Genomic DNA, 6,129 nt, shown 5'->3' with positions numbered 1-6,129 from the left:
AAGAGACAAAGTCACTTACGCCCTATCTTGATTTGATCGCTCTAATAATTATCAATAAAAAAAAAACTAAAACATTAACTGGCTCCAATCCTCACCAAATTATATTTCTTATTAATAAAGCTCGGTTTGAAAATGCATTACAAACTTCTACCGATTTCCAAATAGCCTTCTCAGACTATTTTAGAGAAATTTCATTTCATTATCACTCTAATAAACTTTAAAATTTCTTCAAAAATACTGAATTTATTATCTGTTACATCACAACATATACCTCAAGCTGATGTTTTCTATATAGATGGGACTAAAAACACCAAAGCCTCACTTTGGTCTCTCAAAGAATATAAAGTCTTTTATACTAAATTTCATTCTGTTCAACAAAATGAATTATATGCTCTTATTCAGGCTATTCACCTACATCCTTACCCTATTAATATAATTTCTGACTCCTCATATTGTTTTTGGATTAAAAAATATTAAAACTTCTACCATAAATTCTAATCAATCTATTATTCAACAACTTTTTCTTGAATTACAATCTATTATTAGAGACCACACTTCCCCCATTTCAGACACTGAAACTACAAGTGAAAAATGTAAAAAGGAGGAATACACAGGAACAATTCTCTCTTCTCTATCCAGAGCAGACTTTACTAGATTCCAAACACAAGATATTGTTTAATCCTATAACAAATAACAGCTTTATTTGTTTTAAATTTTTAAAAACTTACCACAAGGAGTTATCTTGACATAAGCAGAAAAACATTTCTAAGCATTGAAAGACACTTCTCTTCCTCTGCCGTTTGGTATCAAGACAGGCTAACTAAACAGTGGAAATCTAGGAAATTAACCTTACAGGGAAAGAGGTATGTTAGATAGATCCAACGAAATCAAAGCTTTCTCTTCAAAAGATATGCCCCAGGGGAGCATCGGGTGTTCAAAATGGAGAAAAAACGGCCAAATTCCCAGAACAAAAAATTCCAATACAAGTCATGGCGACTCTAAAATTCTCCAAGAAACACCGCCCTCAACGTCATCGACCTTATGATCTCCTTACCTAGGGATAAACAAAACCCCTACTCAGTTCAGTTCAGTTCAGTAGCTCAGTCGTGTCTGACTCTTTGCAACCCCATGAATCACAGCACACCAGGCCTCCCTGTCCATCACCAACTCCCGGAGTTCACTCAAACTCATGTCCACAGAGTCGGTGATGCCATCCAGCCATCTCATTCTCTGTCGTCCCCTTCTCCTCCTGTCCCCAATCCCTCCCAGCATCAGAGTCTTTTCCAGTGAGTCAACTCCTCACATGAGATGGCCAAAGTATCTAATCAAGCTGAAAATCTGGTTTCTCAACAGGGAATGCCTCGGAATCCGGAAAATATTTTTGTTGCTATGCTTTCTTTGCTTGCTTTTGCTTCCCCTACTCAAGCTGAATTAATTAATCATACTTATTGGACCTATATACATAACCCCCTTTTTACTACAGGTATTTTAAATAGACTGGTGGAACCCATCCTTATTATAAAAATGTCTCAGAGCAACTAAGAGCTGGTGGTTGACTTTCTCTCTTACAAGTTTTCCCAGAAAGGATACAGCTGGAGTCAATTTAATGATGTGGAAGAGAACAGAACTGAGGCCTCAGAAGGGACAAAATCAGATATGGAAACCCCCAATGCCATCAATGACAACCCATCTTGGCAGCTGGCAGATAGCCCTGCGGTGAATGGAGCCACTGGGCACAGCAGAAGTTTGGACGCTCAGAAAGTGATCCCCGTGACAACAGTAAAGCAAACCCTGAGGGAGACAGATAATGAGTTTGAACTGAGGTACTAACAGATATTCAGCGACCTGACATCCCAGCTCCACATCACCCCAGGGACAGCATATCAGCACTTTGAACAGGTAATGTATGAAGTCTTCCAGGACATTATAGCCTTTTTTCCTTCAGTAGGACACTATGCATAGAAAGCATAGACAAGGAGATGCAAATATTGGTGAGTCAAATCACAACTTGGATGGCCACTTACCTAAACGACCACGTAAAGCCTTGGATCCAAGAGAACGGTGGCTGGGACACTTTTGTGAAACTCTACGAAAACAATACATCAACCGAGAGCCAAAAAGGCCAGGAGGGCTTCAACCGCTGGCCCCTGATGGGCATGACTTTGACTGGTATAGCTCTGTTGGGCTCGCTCTTCAACTCATAGTAACTATTCCGTTCATTATAATCATTCATATTTTATACAAGCTTGTGTTCCTCTTCCTTTTGTTATAGCTATAGAAAACTTACAATTTAATAAGACTCTATGTTTTGTGACTTGTATAGATTACAAAATGTATACTTGTCTTAATTCCTCTGTTTCTTTGAAAAATGAGTCCCTGGAAAGAGGGTCCCATGGTAAGACTTACCTCCCGGCTACTCACTAAATTACTCTGGCAATCCAAACAATTCATTGGATGGTTAATTCTTGGCATTTTGGGATTAATAGCCATTTGCACTACTGCCGCTATCGCAGGCATCGCTTTACAAACCTAAATTCAACTACAAAACTTTACTCAAAAGTGGACCAAAGATGCTCATATTATATGGGCCACTCAGGCTTAGATGAGGAAATTCAAGATAAAATACAGGAACTAAAAACTGCTATCCAGTGGTCAGTTCAGTTCAGTTCAGTTCAGTCGCTCAGTTGTGTCCAACTCAGAGATCAATTAATAGATTTACAAAAACAAGTAATACTAAAATGTGATTGGAATTCTACACAATTTTATATCACTCCTGTTCAGTTCAACTATAGTGCTTACAATTGAGAACAAATTAAATTTCACTTACAAGACATGCATGATAACGCTTCCCTAATTGTAAAATTATTGCAAAAGAAAATCTTTGAAACCTTCTCTCAAAGTCTGCCCTCTTCCAATAATTTGGAAACTTTAGCTGAATAGCTACCTGATCAATTATCTGGGCTAGACCCTCAAAGATGGTTCCAAAGTATTACTCATAGTATTGGGTCTTATGCTGTATCATTGGTAATTGTCCTGGTAATTATATTTGTTGTATACCGATGCCTTTCAACATAAATTGTTCACACTAAACAAACTCAATTGGTCAGAGCCTTTTTCACAAAATAATAAAAAAGGGAGAATTGTCAGGGAACGTTTAATTTTAAGGAATCCTATATGTTGTTTTCTGTTCTCAAAGGCCCTCTGTGCCTTATCAGTTCCTGGAAAACAGGAACGAGCAGAGCTGCACACAGTTCTCAGGACTGAGGTCGTGAGGCAGAACGCATAGGTAGATTCCTTTCAGTAACCTTTTACTTTTCTGTAAAACTACTTAGTCACGTTCCTATATCCAGTACACGGATTGTCTTCTGGTCCTGTGACGATTGCTATTCCCCTGGTTACTGTCGTTATGCATCTGGTTTTGGTGTTTTTTTACTTAACTTTATTTTTTGCCTAAAGCTGCCTTGGATTACAATATATAAGCACACACTGCCATGAATAAAGGACCCTTGTTCCACTAGAGACTTGGGTCCCCCACGTCCTTCTTTTCTTTGCCTTCTTTTCATCGACTCCTGTCCCCAGGTTCCAGTCTGTCAAGAAGACCATAACACACTTGATCTCTCAGCAACTGCTACCACTTATTCAAGCATCTCAATAACTTTTTGCAGGGAAAATGTTCCTACCACCAGCCGGAGGCAGAAAATGCTTCCCAAGAGTTCGTCAAATCCTGAAGCATGGATTTTTATGCTGCAGGAATAAGAAAACCTATTTCTCATTGGCAAAAATGTGTTGATTGTAATGGTTCCCATTTTGAGTAATAAAGATGTGTTTGAACCTAGTTACAATGATTTTAAAATTTATCATGGTCCAAAACTGCAATTACGTTTGCACCAACCTAGTATCTATTCCTTAAAATGATTCACTTATTAAATGATATTAGCCAATTTAGCCCTAAAAGAGCCAAAAGAAACAAGTACTAACTGTGGAAAGGATTTTGAACTTCTCCTTTAAACAAAAAAGTGTACATGACCATGATAGTTTATTAGTTCCTTGACAATTACTACATGACACATTTTATATGGCATGAGGGAAAAAAAATGGTAAAATGATCTCCTCTCTGGAAGTCAACTCAAAAGCTGAATGCAAGTAGAATTTTTGGACTTTATAGTAGGTAATGGAATTTCCTCTATAATGAAAACAAAATCATGTAATTTTCTCCAAAGTCTTTGGCACTTTGTGGCAGGCTGTTGCTAATCTAGTAAAACTGGTATGAAAAAATGCTTTATTGTGTAAATATTTAAACACAAATCCTATGCTTACATCCAACAAAAAAGTGAGTAATGTCTCAAATGTACAAAATATTTCATTCTGAAAAATACACCCTGGAACCACCCTGTAGAGAAGTGCAGTGGGAAGCCTACCATCCTTCTTAATTGCTAAAGGTCTTTATAAGTGGAATTCCAGTTGAGCTATTTCAAATCCTGAAAGAGGATACTGTGAAAGTGCTGCACTCAATATGCCAGCAAATTTGGAAAACTCAGCAGTGGCCACAGGACTGGAAAAGGTCAGTTTTCATTCCAATCCCAAAGAAAGGCAATGCCAAAGAATGCTCAAACTACCACACAATTGCACTCAGCTCACAAGCTAGTAAAGTCATGCTCAAAATTCTCCAAGCCAGGCTTCAACAATACATGAACCGTAAACTTCCAGATGTTCAAGCTGGTTTTAGAAAAGGCAGAGGCACCAGAGACCAAATTGCCAACATCTGCTGGATCATGGAAAAAACAAGAGAGTTCCAGAAAAACATTTATTTCTGCTTCATTGACTATGCCAAAGTCTTTGACTGTGTGGATCACAATAAACTGTGGAAAATTCTGAAAGAAATGGGAATACCAGACCCTCTTGAAAAACCTGTATGCAGGTCAGGAAGCAACAGTTAGAACTGGACATGGAACAACAGACTGGTTCCAAATAGGAAAAGGAGTACATCAAGGCTATATATTGTCACCCTGCTTATTTAACTTACATGCAGAGTACATCATGAGAAACACTGGGCTGGAAGAAGCACAAGCTGGAATCAAGATTGCTGGAAGAAATATCAATAACCTCAGATATGCAGATGACACCACCCTTATGGTAGAAAGTGAAGAAGAACTAAAAAGCCTCTTGATGAAAGTGAAAGAGGAGAGTGAAAAAGTTGGTTTAAAGTTCAACATTCAGAAAACTAAGATCATGGCATCTGGTCCCATCACTTCATGGCAAATAGATGGGTAAACAGTGGCTGACTTTATTTTCCTGGGCTCCAAAATCACTGCAGATGGTGGCTGCAGCCATGAAATTAAAAGACGCTTACTCCTTGGAAGGAAAGTTATGACCAACCTAGATAGCATATTAAAAAGCAGAGGCATTACTTTGTCAACAAAGGTCTGTCTAGTGAAGGCTATGGTTTTTCAAGTAGTCATGTATGGATATGAGAGTTGGACTGTGAAGAAAGCTGATCGCTGAAGAATTGATGCTTTTGAACTGTGGTGCTGGAGAAGACTCTTGAGAGTCCCTTGGACTGAAAGAAGATCCAGCCAGTCCATCCTAAAGGAAATCAGTCCTGGGTGTTCATTGGAAGGACTGATGTTGAAGCTGAAGCTTCAATACTTTGGCTACCTGATGCGAAGAGCTGACTCACTGGAAAAGACCCTGATGCTGGGAAAGATTGAGGACAGGGGGAGAAGGGGATGACAGAGGATGAGATGGTTGGATGGCATCACCGACTCAATGGACATGAGTTTGAATAAACTCCGGGATTTGGTGATGGGCAGGGAGTCCTGGCATGCTGCTATTCATGGGGTCGCAAAGAGTTGGACACGACTGAGAAACTGAACTGAACTGAACTGACCCCAGTACTGGTCCACTGGGAATGCAATAGAAACTATACCACTGTCAAAATGGGAAATAAGCCTAGCTTCCCTTTAGACAGCCCACTGGGTTGTCTTTTGACCCACTGGGAGAGATACCAAGTGGATGGACTAAAAAGGAAAAAGCTTATCAAATACTGTACTCAATACTGGCCTACTCACTCCCTGGGAGGAGGGGAAAAAATGGCCACAGTCTGGGTCACTTGGATTCAACACCATTTTG

At 39.2% G+C, this 6,129-nt stretch overlaps 1 pseudogene; it reads left to right on the top strand.

Annotated features, from left to right (window-relative positions):
* Window positions 1-1,524: 1,524 nt before the first annotated feature.
* Window positions 1,525-2,204, top strand: LOC129553665 (bcl-2-like protein 1 pseudogene; annotated as a pseudogene).
* The last annotated feature ends 3,925 nt before the right edge of the window (window positions 2,205-6,129 follow it).

The sequence above is a fragment of the Moschus berezovskii genome, chromosome 14 (assembly GCF_049115385.1).
Source record: "Moschus berezovskii isolate FMDL1 chromosome 14, NW_MosBer_1.0, whole genome shotgun sequence".
Lineage (NCBI taxonomy): Eukaryota > Metazoa > Chordata > Mammalia > Artiodactyla > Moschidae > Moschus > Moschus berezovskii.
This window is presented reverse-complemented; position numbering and strand designations above follow the sequence as displayed.